The 21,476-nt window shown below is 40.4% G+C and overlaps 1 long non-coding RNA gene across 1 annotated transcript; it reads left to right on the forward strand.

The window, feature by feature from the left end:
- The first annotated feature begins 2,336 nt into the window (after positions 1-2,336).
- On the forward strand, positions 2,337-20,907 carry LOC310893969. The gene is made up of 2 exons (XR_014579439.1): positions 2,337-3,434; positions 20,142-20,907. It is a non-coding gene; the product is annotated as an uncharacterized lncRNA (long non-coding RNA).
- Positions 20,908-21,476: the final 569 nt, after the last annotated feature.

Genomic DNA, 21,476 nt, shown 5'->3' on the forward strand with positions numbered 1-21,476 from the left:
TCAAGGCATTTGACTGGCACTGCCTGCACTTCTGGTACGTGTTGTGACTCTGTGTAATATCATTGATACTGCAGTGTTCAGTATTTTTTTTGTCACGCCTGCATAACTTTCAGTATTGCCACCTGGAATTGGAGTGAAAATTTTTATATAAATGGTCCCAATATGGAATTATTTATTGTCCTGTCTCTTTTGTCTTTATTTAGAATAAAATGAAACACAAGAAGGATAATCTGTTTGCATATTTAGCATTGTGTAATGCTCCCATAAAGATTTCATTGGCAGACTTATGGCATAATGTAGATTTTTTAAAGTCAGAAACCTGTAAAATTGCTTGACAAGGAATTTTTTGTTTGGCTAAGAAGGCTCATTTTTTCATGCCTTTAAAATGTGTGGAATTTTGTGTCTAGTTTGTGAGTGCTTTGATAAGGTGCAAATATAACTCTTGTAACTGAAGTGTACCACCTTGCCCTCAGTTGTTTTGGTGGTGTGGGAGTTTGGACAGTGTGTTTTCATCCAGCCAGTTGGCCAGGCTAAATTCCTCTTGTTTCTCACTGGTAAGTGAAATGGTCTTTTTTCTTCTGCTTTTGTGTCTTGCTTGTGTGTTAGAGGTAGACAGGTTTATCTGTGCTCCCAGAGAAAAGGTCCATACACTATCATACTTATGAATAAAGTTTTATCTATTTGACACCTGTGACTTTTCTGTCAGGAACAGATTTCTTCCAAGAAAAAAGTTTAATCTGAGACAGTTCTTGTTCAGATATTATACCTCTGGGACTGCATTCTAGCCATCATTTTACTTGTCTCTTCGTTCCCTTTTTTTTTTCTTTTCTTTTTTTTTTTCTTTTTCCTATTACTCTTCTCACTGCACCTGGCTTTGTTACTGCTGAAGCTCTAAACAACAAAAAATCTCACTTGTGCCTTTCCAGGGCATTTGGGGCATTTGTCTGGCCAGGAATGGTGCAGTGAGTAACTTCTATGACTTTGACAGAGTTTTAACAATTTTAACTGCTGGGTCAGTGTCACCATTTAGTTGGTTGTGTGATGGAAATGATGTCTTCCTTTTCATGGATAGTTGCCACAAACTTTCTGAAAGAAAATGGAAGTCTTATACTTTTTAAGTAGGCCATGCCTGCTGAAATACATCTCTGTTTGGTCTCTAATAGCTACTGTTGCAATGCCTGGCAGTCAATTTAGCTGTCACAAGTCTCAATAGTGATTAGAAGTAGCGATGTATTTTATATGGATCCCCCCCGGGAAAATAAAATAAAAAAATCAATTTCTGCTTTAGCCCAGTGCTCAGGAGCATTTTTTTTTCCAGTTCACATATGTTTCCTTAAGCTGACTGCAGTTCCTCAACAGATCTCTGGTAGCTTCAGTAGTATTCATCCAATGGTACTGAACAGTGGTACTGCATTTGTGATCAACTTGCTTCTGTTCCTGAATGCTTTGCTCTCAGCCATGCTGCTCTTTCCATAGCACACTTCCCAAAAAAAGAGATTTCCAAAGCAATATCTGTCCCAGACCATGTCTTTCCACATAGTGGATGCCTCTGTGTCCAGCACTGTGCTCATACAGAAACTGGTTTGCTACCTCCTCATTGCACCGTCTGCTGTGTGCATACCCTAAAATTCTGTATGTTTTCATATTGTAGTGACCCCTCCTGGAGACCCACCAACTGCCACACTACTGTGGCCACTTCATTTCTCCTGTGGAGATTAGACTTATAATTCAGCACACAGAAATACTGAATTACGTAGAACTCCAGTTTTACTTAATATTAGTAGGTCTCAATTTTGATAATCTGATGGTAATGTTGGCTCACCTTGTGTTTAGCTGCCACCATCCTTGGTTTATTTTGTGGGTAAATACTTAAATAGTCTTGTTTTCTTACTCATAAGTGCATGGCAATTGTCATTACTTGACATTCAGCAGCTATAAAGGCTGTAGTTAAACCAATTGCCTGCTTAACTGTGTTTAGGGCACTTAATCTCCACTGGAGAATTTGGGGATTTTCTCAAGTTCTTCTAACACCTCTGTGTGTGTGCAAATGCCCATTACAGGCAAAGCCTACTGCATCAGCCCCGTGTTGTCTCAGCTCCTCGCAAACTCCCTCCAGATGTCAGCGCAGCCTCCTGCTCCATAAAACTAATCAGAGCCTACAGCAAGCCACGTCCCACTGCACAGACCCCAACTGTTGCTTTTTGTGTTTTAATGGCCAATCCCCTCCCTCTCCATGCCTCTGGTGTGCTGCCCGGCACAGGTAACAAATGCTTTGCCACTGACCTGTACGGGTGTGAAGGCCCCTGGGTTCAATTAAAAGGAACAAGAGGCAGTAAATAAACCGCACGGACCAGGGCATTAAATTGCTTGGCTCGGGGAAGAATCAAATGCCGAGGAGGTTTGGGTTGGAGGTGGGCCGCATGCACTTGCACCCATGCTGCAGTTTAATACCCATGCTGCAAGTTAATGACAATTGCAATCAGGCAGGATGATGTCCCCTTTCTTCCTTCCACTCCTGCTTTTTTTACATTCCCAGCGCTCTCCCCAATAAATTAAAACCTTCCCCCACTCCTCCTTTTCCTATTTTGTTTTACTGCCTTCATGCTGTTCCCCTTTATTTCCAGTATTTTATTTCAAGGAGTCAGTTTGAAGTGCTCTCAGCCCATCTGCTGGCTTGGGTTAGAACAAGGGCTGGAACGAGACAAGGGGGTTTGGAAGCCATGAACTATTTATAGTGTATTTGTTCTTTCACATTGGCACTAAACTTTGTTTATAGAATCACCTGCAGTAGAAGCCGAGCCAGGGGACCACAGCTCACTTGATCTAAAATTGGCTTTACTTCGTCGGTTGCTTAACAGAGTCCACATGTGTGTGCCTGCTGCCTGCCAATGTGTGTTTGATGCTTGTACACATGTAGAAAGCACAAACACAAAGTGCCCACGAGCGTGCGTGTGAAGTGCCTGGAGAGTGCCTGGACTACATACTTTTGCAGATGATGCACGTACCTGGAAGAAGAAGGGAGTTGTGTGTATGCTTTACCACTGTCTAGAAAGTAAAGGTTCCCAAGAGAAATCTTGAATGAAGATTTTTCATTGCAATTTCTCCAGTCGGTTTTCATTTTCTCCAAGTAGTATTTTTGTCTTGGGTTGGCCTGTTGAAACACAATGCTCGTTTTTGTTTTCCTTCTGTGTTAAATGTTTTTTCTTCTTTTCAAAACAAAACAACAATTTAGATTGAAACCCAAGGAAATCTGTCATTTAAAATTGCTATTTTGACATAAAAGCATTTCATTTATTTTTCTAACCAAAAATTGACATTTTAATTTGAACTAAAACAAAATTTTTCATTTACTTTCAAAGTATCAATTACAAATGAAAATATTTTCATTTCATCTCCTCAGAAAGTCAGACTATTCCATGCTTCCAAAACTGCAGGTATGTGGGTTTGCAATATTTGTGTGTGCATAATTGTGGTAGTGTGACCGTATTGTGCAGGATGCGTGTTGAGTATTTGCAGGTGTTATATACATTTTGCAGAATGTACCCTCATCTGTATAGTTTGGATATCCACATTTGCACAGTAGCAGTAAGATATGCACACATATATTGAGTTTATGCCAGTAATATCTACATGTATTTACGTTTTTAGGTTTTGCTTCTGAATATGTTTTTAGTGTGTATGAGCTTGTTGCAGTGTTGCCAACAGTATTAAAAATAACGGAGCAAGACAAAGTAAGTCATAAGATTGGGGAAAATAATAGATTTTTATTTCTTTTTTCTCATTCTCTCTCTCTCTCTTTTTTTTTTTTCCCTTAGCTTGTCAGATTCATGTTTTCAATCTGATCTTTAGAACTTTGATGACAGAAGAGCAACATTTTCATTGTAAAAGTAGATTTCTGATTCTAGAGTGATCATTTGGCTATAAGAGCTGAGGTTTGAATAAAGACATGGAGAAAACAGCAGGACTTGCATTAAATTTTGGGAGCTGCTTTAAAGGGTCCCTGTTTCTGTTTGCAGGTTAGGTATCAGGGTATGTGTTTCTATTAGCAATATTTTCTACTCATATTTTGTACTTGCATTCATCTGTAGTAGAATAACTAAATGCTTATGTGCTTCTACAATGCTGTTGTGCAGAATGTATATTTTAGCCACACAAAACTTTAGTTTCTAGTCTAAATCAACTATTTAAGCATGTCATAGAAAGTAGAGAGAAACTTCAAAGCAAGCAACTCATACTGTCCTAAGATTCATCTCCTCTAGATGAGGAGGCTCTTTGAACAAGACATCTATTTAGAATAGCCATCTAAAATTTAGGTTTTCTGACTGCACGCATTCAGAATATGTGTGTTTTTACTTGTGATTTATATATGTAGGGGTCCATATGTCAGTTTTGTTTGTACACGCAATATGTATGTAGATACTTGTGAAACCTTTGTATTGTCATGTTTATTCAACATTCTGTCATTTTTAAGATAAAAATATATTTTTTTCTTAAAAAAAATGTATCTCATCTATTGAGCTGGTATAAAATAAGAAGCTCAAATGTCAGAATTTTCTATTAGATAACTATATTGAGTTTTGCTTAATTTTGCATTTACAGGTATCCTGTGAGTTTGAGTAGGTATATGAATATGCTATATTTAATGAGAGTGCAGGCAGTCAACACTATGAATACTTTCTGTGACCAGAATAAAAGGTATGTAACTCTAGTACACACTCTAGTTACATACCTAGACACATTCTAGTTTGTAAATATTAATGTTGGTTTTTGAGGGGTCAGATCCCAAGTGGGTGAGTACTGCTGTAGCTCCACTGACTTCAGTTGACTCTTGACTCCTGCCATGATGGTTTGTGGCCTGGAAAACATGCTTACTATGAGAGATTAGAAGGGATCAATTTGTTTCACTTGTAAAAGAGCTTAAGAAATGATTCAATCATGTTCTATAATTACTGTTGTGAGGAGAAGGTGGCTGATATTACAGGGTTATTTGGTCTAGCAGACAAAGGTATATAACAAGGTTTGAGAGCTGAACAATTCAAATCTAATATAAGACAAATTTAATTATTATTATTATTTTTTTAATTTTTAATACTTGACCTTTGGGACACATAAGTAGTAGATAAGGTAAATCCTGCATCACTCTGACCATTTAAAATAAGACTGTATAGTTCCCTAGAGCATGTGCTGTGGATTGGCTTTGAACTGTGGTGTCAGGAACAGTATCACTGGGAGGAGGATTCATAGCATGTGCCAGGCCAGTGAGAGCCAAAAAGATCAGGCCAAGATTATCAGATGCAAGAGTATAGTAAGAACCAAGTGGTCTCAATGGTTGGTCAAAGATTATCAGATCTAGATCATCAGATTACATCAAATGAAGAACTGTCCATTGCTCCTCCGTGCGTGCACACACATATGATGCCTGTAATGATTTTTTATTTTATTTTGGATTGTGATGTGCACTTGCTGCTGGCAGCCTGGGGGATACTTCTCAGGCTACTCCCATCCATGTTGTGAGCCTCAGCTGACGGGAGGAGGGAAGCAGAGATTTATATAGCGCGTGTGGGAATCCCCCACAGGGCCCCTCTGGTGAACTTTGGCTCCTAGGCCTGCAGCCAAGCATTAACTACAATACTTGCACTTGTTTTTGACAACAGCACGCAGGTTGTATTTCACCAATTGCTATTTTGGTTTCAAAGTTATGGCAGAAATGTCTTTGGATACTGGCCTGGTATAAGCAGAGTGGGAGATTTACTCTTATTGTGTAATGTCACCTTTCATTTGGTGCTTGGAGTGAAAATTATGGAGTGTCATTCACTCTTTTTATTAAATTTCAAGGGTATGCACCTCTTGTGTGATAAGTGTAACTAACTCTGTCCACTTTTGCCTAGAGTGGTAGCCTCAGTTATTGGTCAGCTTTTAAAATGTGAAGAGATTTTTTTTTTCTCTTCTTTTTGTCAGTAAGTTAGGACCAGCAGCAGCAGTGCCATGCTCCAAACTGCTGCCTGTGATGATAGATGAGTTTGGCCCTGAAGGCACAGAGAGATACTGGACACAGCACAACACAGATGTTGCAATGCAGCCAAATTAAGCTGTAGTGGGAATGTGCAAGCTGGGCCTTAATCAGAGTATCTCATGCCTCCCTGCTTCACTGAAAAGCAAGAGCAAAATATTAGCAGCTGACTTGGTGGGATATACACTTGCCCAAAATATTCTGCTGCTGGCTGCAAATGAACTAGCATCTGATCTGCTGTGTGACTGCCCAGGATTTCACAGCTGTGGGGTGGAGAGGTAGTGGCAAAGGAGGGCTCCAAAAGAAGTTTTGATGTCTGCAATCTTCCTATCACAGGTCTCCATAAATCACAGCATAGGAGATAGTCTGGAGATGTTAGGTCATGCTTATTCCTTGAACGCAGCTCAGTATGCTACAGGAAACAAACCTCAACATTACACACCACAGGAAACACTCCTGGGAGGTTCTGTGATAAAGTGTAATCAACTAGTAGGTGGAGGTTGTAACAACGGTTATGAATTAAATTGCTAGTCTACACAAACAGCAAGATCAACTGGCTAACACTATTCTTTAAGCAGATATATCAATAAAACTGAATAAGGAAGCATTTAGAGATTGCCCCCACACCCAAAACAAAAGAAAACATACCAAAAAAACAACAGTCTCTGGGTGAAGGTACTTGTACAACATTTTCAGCTTAATAGAGGGAAAGAGGAAAAATGGTAAAAAAGTGATGGAAAAGAGTGGAATCTGTACACAGTGAAAATAGCATCAGGAAAAAGAAATAAATTTTGGTAAAATGATTTCATGTTGCAGAATGATAAATGTGAAATGTAGTGAAGGTGGCAAGCAGATAAAGGAAGAAGGTATTAATATTTTTTCTATATGTTATCAGGCTCTTTATAAACTTGAGATCCTAATCCACGCATTCTTGATCTTAACGTAACAAGGTAACGTAGAAGAAAACATGTCTTGCAGTATTTCTTAAAAATCATGTTATTTTTTCCTCTGGCTGATTATAAAGGGAAGGGAAGATCAAATCCTGACATTTCCCCTGCTAGAGGAGCCCAGTCCCAGAGATGTCAGACAGGAGCTCCTGTTAAGATATAACTAAATTGCAGCAGGAGGATAGAGGGGATCTAAAAATTGCCTGAAAAGCAATTCTTCCTTGTGACCAGCAAGAGGTACAGACCGTAGACAAATATAGTTTCAGGAGGGTGAAAGTTAAAACTAGATCCAATTGCCAAACACAAAACTCTGCAAGAGACTGTGTAAATAAAAAAATACAAATGAGAATGTGCTAGCAGATATATATTCTTTTTTTTATATAACTTGTCGGTTGCACGGCTTTGCCTCTCAGCGTATGTGAAAACAAAACTGAAGGGGAATTAATTCTTATATACTCCTAACATTACTATGGATATTCCTCATTTTAAAATTCCTCCAAATTTAAAGTGCGTGTGTGTGTGGGGGGGGAGGTTGGGGGAAAATAGATATGTTTTCTGTTTGTACAATAAAAAAATATATATGCTATAGGCACTGGAACGGACAATTTCCACTTTCACACTGCAGAAAAACAGAGTAGTTCTGAATGCACCCTTTTTTCCTTTTCTTTTTTTTTTTTTTTCACTGCACAAATGTATGTGTGGACTGAAGCTGTAAGAAAAACATCAGAACTATTTCACACAAAAGCACCAAATTCAGAATTGTTTCTCCTTCCTATGAATAAGGGTAGAATATTTTTCAGCGTTTGTTTGTAGACCTTTTTATATATTTTCCAGATACAATTTTATTTTTACTATTTTACTTTTTATTATTTTTGTTTTATTTTGGTCACCGAGAGCAAATACTATTGAGAATGTTAGTGTTTATATTTCAACTTAGAAAAGTGTGTGTCTGAAGAAAAAAATTGAAACTGAAACTGCTAACACGAAACTTCAAGAGCTTTTAAAAAGAGCGGCAGAGTTGTAGGAGTTTTTCCCCTGTAACTTTTCCAGTGCTGTGAACAATTTCAAAAGAAATAACTATATAAGAGAGAGAAAAAAAAGAATGAAATAAACATCAACCAAGCTCTAAATATCATCCAGTCTATTGTAATTCACATTCCAAGATTTTGAAATATTTGCCTTGATGGAGACAAAAACCTGTTTTTAAAAGACATTTTTGAAGTTCTGCTTTTATGAAAGATTTTTTTAAGCAATGCAAATTTCCAATGGATTTTTTTATCAGCAAGGATTTGTTGTCCTGTTTACAAACATTTCAATGTGAAGGTTTAAAGGCAAAGACTATTTTATTCCAAAATTTGCTTTTTAAAACCGATCCCTGCTTAGACTCCGCAAAGCAGATGGAATGCATGAAAATGTATTTTGATTGCTTGGTAAAGGTTTTTTCACAGGGCCACACGGCACCTCTGACCACGCAGCAGTGCAATGTTGTCTGACGTGACGGTGCTCTCGTACAGTCTCTGGTCCCTCTGAGCCTGCTCGGGTGTTTTTCTTCTTTCTTCACGTTGTTCTTTCTCACTCTCCATGCTGAGTTTTTCCCTTTGGTCTTTCTTCTTGTGAGGCGGGTATAAAAAGCTCAGTGAACACAAACTTCCATAATAACACTCTGAGGGCAAATTATGTCCTTGCTCCCCTAGGCAGCTCGGAGTTGCCTGGAATATAGGAAAACAGTGCCGATTTAGGCTCTAACAGTAATTTTTATTGCTGCTATTTAGGAAATGGTTCCGGAGCCTCTTCTTGGCAGCCCTCTGCTACATCCATCAGCAAGGCAGCACAACCCCACATGAACACTAAGCACAAATTCTTACACCCTGCTGGGGACTCAGGACAAGCCTCCCGCAAATAGCTTTCCATTTCCATCCTGAATTCAGCATTAGCCAATTTAGAGGCAATATATGGATCTAGGAATAGGTTGTCATGTACAGTATGCACAAGACAGCTCTCCCCTAACCTCATCTAATTGGCAACAGGAGTCCTTGTTGTTAGGCACAGGGCAGGGAATCATTAATGCCGTTTTCACCTGTGCAGGCTTTCAGGGGGAGGTCAGGCATTTGGTGAGGTTCAGGTGCGTTCCTTATGAAGATATGGCACCCCTATATCCCTGGTGCCACAAAATGTATTCCCCAGGAGGATTTCTTATTTGCCAGAGTGCTATGCTTGTGGAGAAGAAAGAAAAAATCAATATTTTTAGCTCAGACTTATCGTGGCTTTGAGAGTTGTAGAAGACGGAATATCTTTTACAAATTTTATGCTTAAATTTAATCAATAGATGATCATTGTGAAATAATATTTGGGAAAGTGTACATTCCAGATGGATCAAACATCTCATTTTGATATCTTTTTAAAATGTCAAATCAAAATATGCATGACAAAGATAAACATTACAACAAGTAATTTCAAGGTCACAGCCCACAGCTTCATTTGAAGAGACCCGAGCCTTTTGACAGTGTCAGACCATCTCTTCCAGCTTTACCTCTGAAATAAAACCTCTGTGAAACCATTGCAGACCTGTGAACCAACTCTTCTTCAATGAAATTGATTCCCTGATGACAAGCAGCTCTGCTAGACGTCTCCAACAAGCAACAGTGCAATTTGACCATAGTTCTGGTACCCAGACCATCACAAAGTGCTGACTTGGCTTTCGAGAGGGGCCCCGGGACTGCAGAAAGCAGATTCCAGCTGTTCTAGTATGGTTTCTATGTACTTAGCTGGAGAGGTTTTGTTTTCTCTCATCTGGCAGAGCTCCTGCCCACAGGTCGTGGGGAGCGTGGGGTTGTCTCCTGTGGCAGCACCAGGGACCCGCTCCCTGGCTCTGACCACGGGCTGGGAGGTGCAATGGTCAGCCCAAGCTCTGCTCCATGGCTATTCTCCTCATCTCTATGATGCTGGCCGCAGCACTGGACATTTTTCAGCTACCGCTCCTGCTCCCTCAGCATCCTGTGCTGTGCGACCTGCCCCCAGTCACCCCAATCTCCCTGTCCTTGCCCCACAAGCTTTCTCTTCGCCAGGCCCGCGGAAAGCTCCTCGCCGCTTCGGGTTCAGTTCAGTGGAGACTGTCTCACCACAAACACCTCATTTGTGCCTTTTCATTCTCCGGGTAATTTGGGATTGATGCAGCCTTGTGGTTCAAGGAAAATCCAGGTCCAGCCGGAGTGCTCGGTCAGACAGTGGTGCAGACGGCCGGGCGGCGGGGCGGTCTTCATCCTCCAGTGTTTTTCTGTGATCGTTTACAGGCAGTGAGAGCTGCATTTCTCCCCCATGTGTTTTGTTTGCACTGAGCTTTTTCATTTCTCAGGTTGTGAACTGAAATGGCTGGGTAGTTCAGCTTGCCACTGGTAAAGGCCTGCAGCTGGCCCACCCTACTGCCTGGAGTCTCTTCAGGGCTCTGTGCAGTGCAGATGATATAGCAATAAATGAAAAGCCACCAAAGGTAACAAGTTTCTGTCAGAGGTATAAGTCATAAAACTGTCCCTGCTAATGCAGAGAAGCAAGCAAGAGTGCTAGAGCAGATGATGCGAGCTGGAGCTGCCACGGGTGATAGCTCCACTCTTGTCAGTGTTGCAATACTGAAGTCTGCACAGCCAGTTGTGATGACAATAGTAACAACAGCAGCTGCTGTTGTGAGAGGTAACGTCAGAAAAATGCTGTCGTGCTGTAACTGTAGGATGCTGTGGTGCCTTATCACAGGGAAAAGCAATACTATATGATAAGAAAACAGTGAATCCACAGCTGGTGTCTTTGCAGTGCAGGACCTCTGAGACCAGTGGGCAATGTGGAGCTGGGGTTATTTCTCAATGCTCTTAACATGGAAGTATCAGAGACAAATTACCACGAAGTACCTTGTCCCTGGTCAGTTTGCCTCCAGAAATCCTTCCCATGAAAGCCCAGGCCTGTCAGGCAATGATGGCTTTAGCATATCAGCTTCTAGGTCTTCTCCCTACATTCTTTGCCTCATTTTAAATGAATTAAAAAATAAAAATAAAAATCACAGTGTGAGACTTTAGCCGGAACAAGGGGGTGGTTTAGCTAGGCCATCAGCCATCTGTATTAATACCACAGGTGACGAGAGCACTCAGTTCCATAGTGAAGATAAAATAGATGGGTGTTTTCCCTGGTGCTGGCTAACAAATCATTTTCCTGTGGCTCCTCATTAAAATCTCATATTAGAGATGCTTAAAGAGACATATGAATGGTCAGGTTAATAAGGCACAATTGCTGTTGGTTGGAAAGGAAGCTATCTAATTATCAGTGCTCCCATGAGGGACTATGGTTGCACTGGGAGGTGCAACAGGTGCACATGACCCTGATGTGGGCGTCCTTTAAGCAAGTCTATCCCAGCTTGGGGCACAGTTTCCACACTGTCTTTACAAGCAGGCAATGAGCCAGCCCTGCTCCATCCTGGCAGTACAGGTTCTGCCTTGCCCTTTTTCTCACCCCCTTTGCTCTGTTATTTTTATTTATATATTTATTTGCCTGGTTCCTGTGTGGGTGCACAATTATATGAGGTAGCACAAGGAGGGGTGCAGGACAGAGGAATAGTTTTGTTTCTAGTGATAGGGGTAATGTACGTCCTCCCAAAGTGTCAGCAGCAGGTAGATCATGCTAACCCTAAGCCACAGCAGGTGAGGAAGGTATTTGTGGGGTCTGCTTCCTCCTCCACACTATAAACATCTTCCCATTCGTGTGATGGTCTGATGCCACAGGGGTGTAGGGAGTTTAAACAGAGTAATACCAACTTTATTGCTGGCTGAGTTAGGTGAATCAGACTCCAATAGGATCAGGTATATACAAGGATTGGGGTAGGAGACAAAATGTCAGTACTAGTGCAACTGGTGAACTGAACCACAACCCAAGAGCTGCCTTTCCATAGCAGCTATATAGACCAACTTGTCCATAGCATGAATTTGTTGACTAAACCTCTAATCTCCTGTGTTTTGCACGGGAAATCTTTCTTTTGAATAAGCACTTTTTCTGCTCACTGTTTTTTGCAGCTTGTTGTATTGCCTATCTCCAATTCTGTTGGCTCTAGAAGAATTGAATGCAGTATTCCTTTTCAGTGCTATGTTTGTGCAGACAAAAATGGCTGCTGAGGATGCCTTAGGTGGAGTTGCTGTTTTGAGTAGGAGGAACAGAGAAGATGATTCCTGACATCTTTTTCAGCATTAACTTTTCTGGAGTTCTCTAGGTGGGTTGGTAAAATGATGATCTGAGAACAGAAGACCTTTATTCTATCCTGGCATTTGATATCTGTGATTCTACAATTAGTTTTCATTTGTGGGAAGTGACTTACTGACTTTGGTGCATTGTTTAACCTAAAGCATATGGCAGAAAGAATTTAAACAAACATCCTACTTCAAGTATTGCTTTAAACAACCAAAAAAGGTATATTCTAATCCTGAAAAACAATTAAAAGTAGCTGAAGTAACACGTAAGTGGAAAAAAAATAGTTCTCCTTTTAAAGAAAATTGTTCCTTTATGTATTTTTTTCTTAAATGACACACATGATAGTACACATTGTTGCATTGTACAGTGTACCTTCCAAGTTGGTGGCAGTATGTCTTCTCTGTTGTTAAGAGATCATCCAGTTGCTCCAGTGCAGAACAGTCTTGCTGCCATACCAGATGAACAAAGTCTGTTTGACTGTTTCTAATTGCTTGCTATGGTTATAGCACACAGGTGGAGGGGTTGGAGGAGGCAATCAAGGCAGCAAGTGTCAGACTTGGTGCTGACCCAAGCCTGCTCTGTAACCAGCAAAATATCCTGAATAGCAATAATTCCTGCATGTTGACTGTCCTGCTGGTCTAAGATGGCCATTTATAATGGATATCAAGGTAGACATGGAACTGGAGGCAAGGCCTTCCTCTGAAGCTGCTTCAGGGTTGAAGGAAACAGGCAAATCCCTGCTTATGGCTAGGATTTCTAGGGACACATCGGAGTGTGATGTTGGTATTCATTTAATGATTTCAGCATGGTTAAATTGGTAGAGCACTCCCCAGCTGTGAATACAAATATTCCAGTACAAACAAATCATACTGCTACTTATTGTCCTTGTATGAGATATACAGACTATCAGTGGTGTAAGGCATTGGTGAGCCTCTGCACTCATTACGGACTATAGCTTGGTTGCGATAGAATCTGCTTGTTGGAGGAGAGGAGACTGGCAGGAGGCAGGATGCTGTGCTGGACCTTATTGTTCCTGCTAGAGAAATCAGCCAGCCCACATGCACAGGTCAGTTATATGAGGGCACAGAGATGGGGAAACTACAAGGTAACTGAGGAATAGCCATCCTGTAGGTTACTGAATTATATTATTCCTGTAGATTCTGCTGGTACTTGGCAGCTGGTAAATGATCAAGAGAATGTATGCTGCTGATATAAATCAAAATAGAAAAGATCCCCAGGACTCCACTAGAATATGCTGCATGTTCCTATGGGAATCTGTCCCAGCATTGCTTTCATTTGAGCCCTCCTTTGTTTATTTTGCAAAACAGAAAAATTATTCTGAAGGACTTTTGGCTCCTCCAAGTCCTGCTTTGGATATTCCAGCTTCCAACGAAAATCAGACACCCTCTGGCTCCAGACTAGTAACTCCCCACTGTTTTCCCTAACCACTAAGAGGTCTAGCACGTACAATTTTGAACTGCGTATCTAAACACAAAGAAATTTAAAATACTGTGACAGACTATGAGTTGTGCTTTTTTAATCACAGTTATAACTTTTATATCCCATTATTCATTAGAGGCGTGGAAACTTCCATTTAAGCTTTGAAGAAAAGAGTTAAAAATGAATAAATGTAATGGGTCTCCACATTTGATGTCAACTGGCAAGAAAAATTAAGATGAAGTACTTTTTTAGTGTGGTAACTATTGTCATTATGGGCCAAAAAACAAATGAGACACTGAATTGCTAACAAGAATAAAAATCTGGGTGAGTAAAATAGCTCTCCTACTGACCTCCAAAGTCACATAGGTTAAAATGATACCAATAGACAACACCTTCACAGAGAATATCTGATTTGCTTGATAAAAAAAGAACAGGATTAGGGGCTTAGAAAAAAAAAACAACATACAAACTGTGATCACTGCCTTGATTTCTCAGGTAAACATCTGTCTGTCACTAGAAGAGATATGAGCCTGACTTTCTGATTCATTTGTACATCTGACGCAAACCTGCCTGCCCATGTTAGGGTATAGAGCCTCTTAGTACTGCTTTTCAGGACTGAAATTTATAAAAGAGGACAGATATCTCAGAGGAAAGGACATTGAATAACAGCAAATGTTGCGGAGCCAAGCAGTCTCATCATCTGTCAGGGTGTTTTGGGGTCAGCCTCCTTTCACCCAAGGGAAAGAGGAGCTTTCAGAGAAGAGAAAGTGTCCTAGCCGTTTTAGTGTGGTGGTGGTGGCCAACCATTCTTCTGTGATATTTTTAACATTCTAGGATGAAGATATCCTGCAGATGACTGAATTCAGAGGTAACTTCTCTTTCATCTGTCCAGAACCCAATCAGACTTAAGCTTTCTTGTGAACTTGATCCTTTCTGACACCTCTTTCAATGTAAAATCCCTCAAGCTTCTACTCAGGCCCAGGCACATCCATCCAGTCTCGTCACACAGACTACTCCACGTCGGCAATTCACATCACTGCTATAGAAGAATCCCTTTCTCTTCCAATTTAAAATTTCATTTGTGGTAGCTGCATTTCTTTATGCACAGCTAATCAACAATTTAAATTCAGGTTGATGAAAGCTCCCTTTCTCTGTTCTTGAGGATCACCATTCTGCTCATCATTCACAGTCTGTGTGGTCATAGCCTGGGAGCTCAGAGACTCATGAATCCCATCCAGACCATATAGAGTTTGCACAGTGTGACTGGGACATGAGCTTCCATGTGCACAGCTAAATCTCTTGTCCAAGTTCTCTGTTTGCATTTTGTGTTTGTAGCTTTCCACTGTGGTTGTTACCTTCCATTTGCAACATTTCCTTGGTTCTTCTGTACCTCCTGCATCAAATGCAAGGAGTTTGTTTTTCTTTTTTTAGCAGTCTGGGGTCATTTCTTCTATTTTTTATCATCTCTCATTCACCTGGAAGATACTTTGGCCTGCCTATGATGCCATACCGTAGTGACTGCTTGCTACATTTTCAGACCTGGGGACCATGCTTTCTCCTTTTCTGCCCCTCATTCCTGGAGCAATTCCCTGTAAACATACACATAAGCTGCTCCACTGGCCTCTTTCAGGCTTGGCTGGCTGGAAAAATTATGATGGAAGTGTTCGTGGTTGCTGGCATGTGCCGGTTTGCTGCACATGGAAGGTTGTGCAAGTCCCATGAGGGGCCAGCCTGCCAGCAGAGCGGCCCCAGTGGGGGCTCCATCCTCTCTCACCAAAAGTTGCAACATTTCCGGTTTTTGTTCTGGCTGGAGTGTCATCAAGTGCTGAGACGCAAATTCCTCCACAAATAAAATGCCTCTCTTGGCTCTTTTCTCTTTCCAATTGTTTTCTTTCCAGTGATGCCTACAGTGACAATGGTTAGGTCACAGCCCATTGCACTGACCAGTGTTGTCTCTCTGTGTCTGTGTGCTCATTCATCCATCTGTAGCTGCCCAATGTGTTTTGTCTTATAATCACTTTGAGGGGCAGATCTATGTTTTCCTTTTGTCTTTAGACCTATGGGACTTTGGTTTAAGACCAGGCATCTTATGCCCTACAGTAAAATAAGAAAGAACAATAAGATGTGTTGCTTCAGTAGGAGGACAAATGCTAAGTTCTTGCTCAGGCAACATCTCATTATCTATAGTGCAGCTAAACACTCCTGGAGTAGAAACACAGAAAGAAGCTAAGAACTTGGTTCAAGAGAAAATATAGAAAATACACACTATTCTCAGTGTTCAGTGTAATAGAAAATGTGCTATCTTCATAATGGCATAAGAAAGAGACTATTCCTAGCACTTTGTAAGCAGCAGTTACGCAAAAAGGTGATCAGCTTATAGGGAGTAATTGGGAAAGAAACTATAATTTCAGTCATGTTTTGTGCAAGAGGTATACTAGGGCTACATGTCCTAATGCATCTCCCATGCGGCCACTTGGTGGACCTGCTTATACCAATTCTCTGTTCTTAGGAATAGGAAATGGTAGTTATATATTATCTCTATGCTAAAAAAATAAAATGAGTTCATTTGGAGCAGTGTAGGAGAGTGAGATACCTACAATTGTTCGCAATACCTATGGGAAATACTCACTAGCCTGCACCATCCCTTAGTTTAGTGCCTTGGCTTTCTCCATGAGGGTCTAATTGGCTTGGAGAAACTGTGTCAGGGGGCGTGCTAGAAGTCAACATTACAGATGATTGTTGAGTAGTTCTTGAGCCTGTGTTACAGCCCTGTTTAGTTTATGAGTAGAGATTTAGCTATATATATATACATAAATATAAAAAGGGAGGATGTAAAAGAAAACTTCAAATTCACAGGTAGCAGTGTGCATAAAAAAACCCCACATATATAAGAGCTTGGAGTAATGATTCATGCTTATCTTTGTTAAGAACCTGTGGAAGGATGAATGGAAGTTGTACAGTTTGTGCAGTGGGAGCAGTGGGATCTCTAAGAGACACTTCAAGTACCTCATTTGCACATTTTTGTTCTGGAACAGCTAAGATTAAAAGGTCTGTGGAAGTACAGGTCTGAGAAAGCCATTCCACAATTTTGGAGCCCAGGAGTTATTCATTAAGAGATGTCAAGAATCAGAAACTTCAGTGTCTTGAGTATGCATATGATCTCCCTTACTGCTTACTCTAAAAGTCCTGCATTTATTCCACATATCCCCGAAACAGACAATGGAGTACAGATTCAGTGATTGACATGGTTAATACAGGTCAGTAAATTCATTCTTATATGTTGAGCAGTACCATAGCAAAGAATTCGCTTTCAGCGTTTGCAAGTAGAAAGAAACTTAAAAAGTTAGATTTAATACAAGTTTACCAGAAGGTGGAGCTGGATAGTAAATCTAAACAATAACTTGCAATTAATACATTCCAGGGATTATTGCAGTACCAAAGAATGAATGTGGTTGATGTGCCAGTAGTTTCTGTCCGCTGCAATTCAGATACTACAGCTATGCTACAGCTGGCATCTGTAACCTAGACGGTACTATAATGATCAGAGTAACCACAAAAATGTTCTTGCATAATATAGTAGTAATACAAAGAAGACTGCAAAAGTATAGTTTGAAAATAAAGAAAATGAAATGCTAATTTTAGCTCCATTAGTCCAAACAGTTTAAGCATATGCATGTCTTTGGACCTGTAACAGAGTTATTCTGCCATGTGCATGGAAGTTACCCTTCTTCAGGAATCTTTAACCTTTAACCTGCACTGAATGCAAGGGTTACTAAAAACAAACAAGCAAACAAACAAACAAAAGACAAACAAAAAACAATCCAGCAACTGAACTTGCAACCAAAATCAAACCCAGAAGTTTTTTATCTATTAGAAGGGTACATTTAATTAGTATCACTCTTCTGCGAGCCATTATTTTTTTCTAGATTACAATGGAAATATATAAAATCATCTCCCCCCCCCCCCCCCCCGTAAACCTCTGCATATTCTAGTATTAACTGGGAAAAATCGGAGCATTGAAAAAAACTAGTAGAGCAAAGGCAGTGTTATTCTCTGTTAAGGTTTTAGTACATATGTCCTGGCATTAACTATAACCTTAGTTTTGGAAATTCTTTGCATTTCTGTCTTGTGAACGGTACAAATTGAACATATACAAGTAGAGAGTACAACTAAAGTTGAAGGGGAAAGTAACCTTCAGACAGTAAACCACATAGATAAATATCAATAGCCCTCTTAGAGTGACCATGGGATACCTCTAAAATTATATCACAGTATATTCCATATAGCCATATCCCCACTCCTTGGAGGTTGTCATGTTTCCATACAAATATTTCTTTGGGCAGATGAGGCAGACATTTAACTTCATCTCTTTTTCTTTTTTTTTTTTTTTTTGTTCTGATTCATGCAAAATCCCCTTGAAAGAACACCCTTCACTTTGTGGCAGGGCAGACTGCCTGAGCTGGTCCAAGACTTCATTAAGTCTTATAAACTGTCCTTGACTGCAGCCCATTTAGCAGAGTCTGAAGCTGAGACTGAGGTGATGTCAAAACCCCAGATTCTTTATGAAGTTGAAAGTCCTTGACAGAAAGCTTCTTCTGCCTGCCTGACCTTCCAGTCTTTTGCAATTTTTTGGTATCATACTCAGCCTGGTAGTGGTCAGCTGGCACATCTGACACAGAAACCTTTGCTATCTTCCCAATACAACAATGTCTAAAAGCAAAGGATTACAAGTAACCTAGCCGCCATACTGTTTGTGAATCCATCCTCTCAGGGAAGGCCAGGGCTAGAAACAGACTGGTAAATGGAAAGTCTCACCTGGCAGTGGTATTCATAACCTATGGTCAATCCACCAAGCATGCAGCGGCTCTCCAGCTGATCCCATGGCTTCTGCAGGGTTTGGTGGTAGAGCTGAGACCTCAGCCTTCTGTATCATGTGATTTCTAACTGTAAAGGTCAGGAACAAATGTATTGAAGTATTGGGTTTATTGGTGAAGCATAATTTGAGAAGACTTGAGGGACAGGTGCATTCTCTGGCTTCCTCCTTCTGGAAAGATTTCATTAACCATCCATTGTTGCCTGGTAGTGCTGGGCATCAGAGCAGCCTGATGCACCTCTTCCTTGGTGATATTCACAGTGATGACTATTATTATGCCAAAAGAGCCCCCCAGAATAGCAGATAAATGTCAAGATCAACTACAGATGCAATCCAAAGTGAGGAGGTCTACAGTTGTCCTATGATATCTATTCTTTTTCAGCCCATCTGCAGATCATGATGGAAGCTAGTTTTGGTCAGGAGTTATCTAACAAGCAACAGAGAATTGGCACCGGGTTCAGGGCCCACTTTCACTCCATTTCAACTGCTGAGAATCTCAGAATTAAGGACTGTGAAAACTTGGTAAAGACTTGTTTGAAGAGCTTGTTCATCAAAATGATTTCGCATAGGCAGAAAGAATATCGTAAACATTTTCAATGAAAGAAGTAATAAATACAGAGATCCAGTGTGTTGTATCAGACCTGACACAAGACTAGTATGATTAATGCCACTCCAGTAAAACCATCCCAAATACGCATCCCTAATAAGAAGGCAGAGGGTTTAAGTCTTCTGTTGAGGTACCTGAATTAATTTAAATATGATTGTATCTCACATGCTTGGTCTTAATTGTCTCCTCCTGAAAATTCAATACCTGCATTCATGCTCCTGGTCTCCAGGGATTCCAGAGCACCACACTGTCCCCACTGAAAGGAAATGAAAAATCGGCTGATGTTAACCAGACCCCTTCAGCAACTTTACCCATTTAAGTGCTGTATCCTGCAGAGTGATTAATGATTTTTTTCCTTTTACATCTAACAGCAAAGAAAGAAGGAAAGAAAGAACATGTACTGTTGTTCACCTTCTAGTCAATAGACTACAAAGGCATAGTTTGCCAGAATATGCACTTTCCTATTCTGTTTGCTTGTGTGATTTGTTTTATTTACGTGTCTGACATTGCCTCTTCCTTGTACACGTTTGGAGCCTGCAGCATCTTATCAGCAAACAGTTTGGATTCTTATATATTGCTAGCATTTTGCTTTCTTTGGGCCCTTTTAAAACTGCAACCTGAACCTGTTCACCAGCCTTTTATTAACATGTGTTTTATGGTACAGGTGTAATAATTAATCCAAATGGTTAGCAGATGTGGCTGTCTATCTCTGGGCATGTCTGTTTCTGCACACCACCCCTTAATCAAGCAGTGCCCAAGCAATGCCAAAGTAAATGAAAGAAAATAAATTCCAATGAGATATTTATGAGGGCCACCTGGACAGGGAAATACCTTGGCCTTTGCCTGTCCCCTGCTCCAGGTGGCTACAAAAGTCTGAAGTTTCTCACTAAATACAGGTCAAATCAATCTTGCAGGGAGCTGAAAATGAAAAGCTGTGCTTGGCTCCCTCATTTAATGATAATGAAATTTTGTACATGTGTTTTAAGGAAGCCTGCCCACTTCACCTTATTTATATAATATTTCCCTTCTTTTTACGGATGCCAGCACCTGCTGAACTTCACATAATTCAAGTTGCTGGTTCCTGGATCTTCTTCTTCTTCATGTTGTCAGCTGCCCTATGGGTGTTGCTTTGCAAATCATGGAGGGAAACACCAGGTTTCTGCAAGCCTGCCATTTCCACATCTCTTTTTCCAATTATTTATAATGTTCACATAGGTAATTTCTGGCAGATTTTCAACAAGTTCATCTTCTGCTGGGATGAAAGGCTGTGCCTGTGAAGGTGTGGTTGTTCCAGCCTGCCACAGAGGGAACCTATCCCTGGTAAAAGCTACAACCTCAGACTGCCTACAGCATCATGGCACCTCCCACCACCCAAGAAGCTTCCAGCATCTGTGTCGTCACATCCAGCTACACCTCCCAGGGGAACGACCACTCTGAGGACGCAGTGGATTGAAACCTGTGCATTCCCTGGGGTGAGCATGATTTCTTGCAAGAAGGGGTTGGAAGAATGAAACTTCTGAAGAATGGGCATCAAAGTTTGGCAACATTCACAGCCACTAAACTCTCAGTGAATGAAAAACATTCGATACTGGATGAATGCTGTGCATGACAGTAGAAATCAGCTGCCATTCTTATAGCTGTAAATCCATCTTAACCACATGAAAAATATGCGGGTATCCGTGTAGGTAGTTCTGTCTTTAGCACTGCTTAGTGCATAACCACCATGATGCCAGGATAGTTAGGAAAAACAGTGTGCCAAAAATAATATTTTATTCTCAGTGATATACAAATAAATTTAAACTGATAACAGGTGTGTACATTGGTTGTTTTGTTGTTGTTTTTTAAATGTAAGCTCATCTCCTAACCAAACAAAGATAGGAAAAAGTTTTCCTTATGTTGTTGTTTATCTATTTGGCATATTTTGCCTAATAAACCCGTATATTGACTGCTACTACAGATGAAAAAGTAAAACAGATGAACAGATGGAGATAGGATTCAAATGATTATGTAGATATAGTTGAAATTTTTATTGAAAACTGTCATGCAAACACAAAGGGAATCAAAATCCTTTTTGATTTGAACTATTAATGCTTAAATTTCCCCACAATTCAGACATGCTAGAGAGAAGTTACTGAACAAAACCAAATATATGATTCATGATTAGATCCGTGAGACCTATTAGCTATCAGCTTTCCATTAACCAGTCTGAAATTCCATGCCAAGAAGTGTCACAGTCTGCTTAGAACAGCAGTGGGGCCAACCTCAACCAAATGGTAGCAGCAGCTAAAAAAACTCCTGCACAATGCTGATTTTATAACATATCTCCCCCTATTTTTATTCCCCCTGTGCAAGGTCTGAATGTTGGAATGAATTGCCATT

Source organism: Anser anser, assembly GCF_964211835.1.
Source record: "Anser anser genome assembly, chromosome: 1".
NCBI lineage: Eukaryota > Metazoa > Chordata > Aves > Anseriformes > Anatidae > Anser > Anser anser.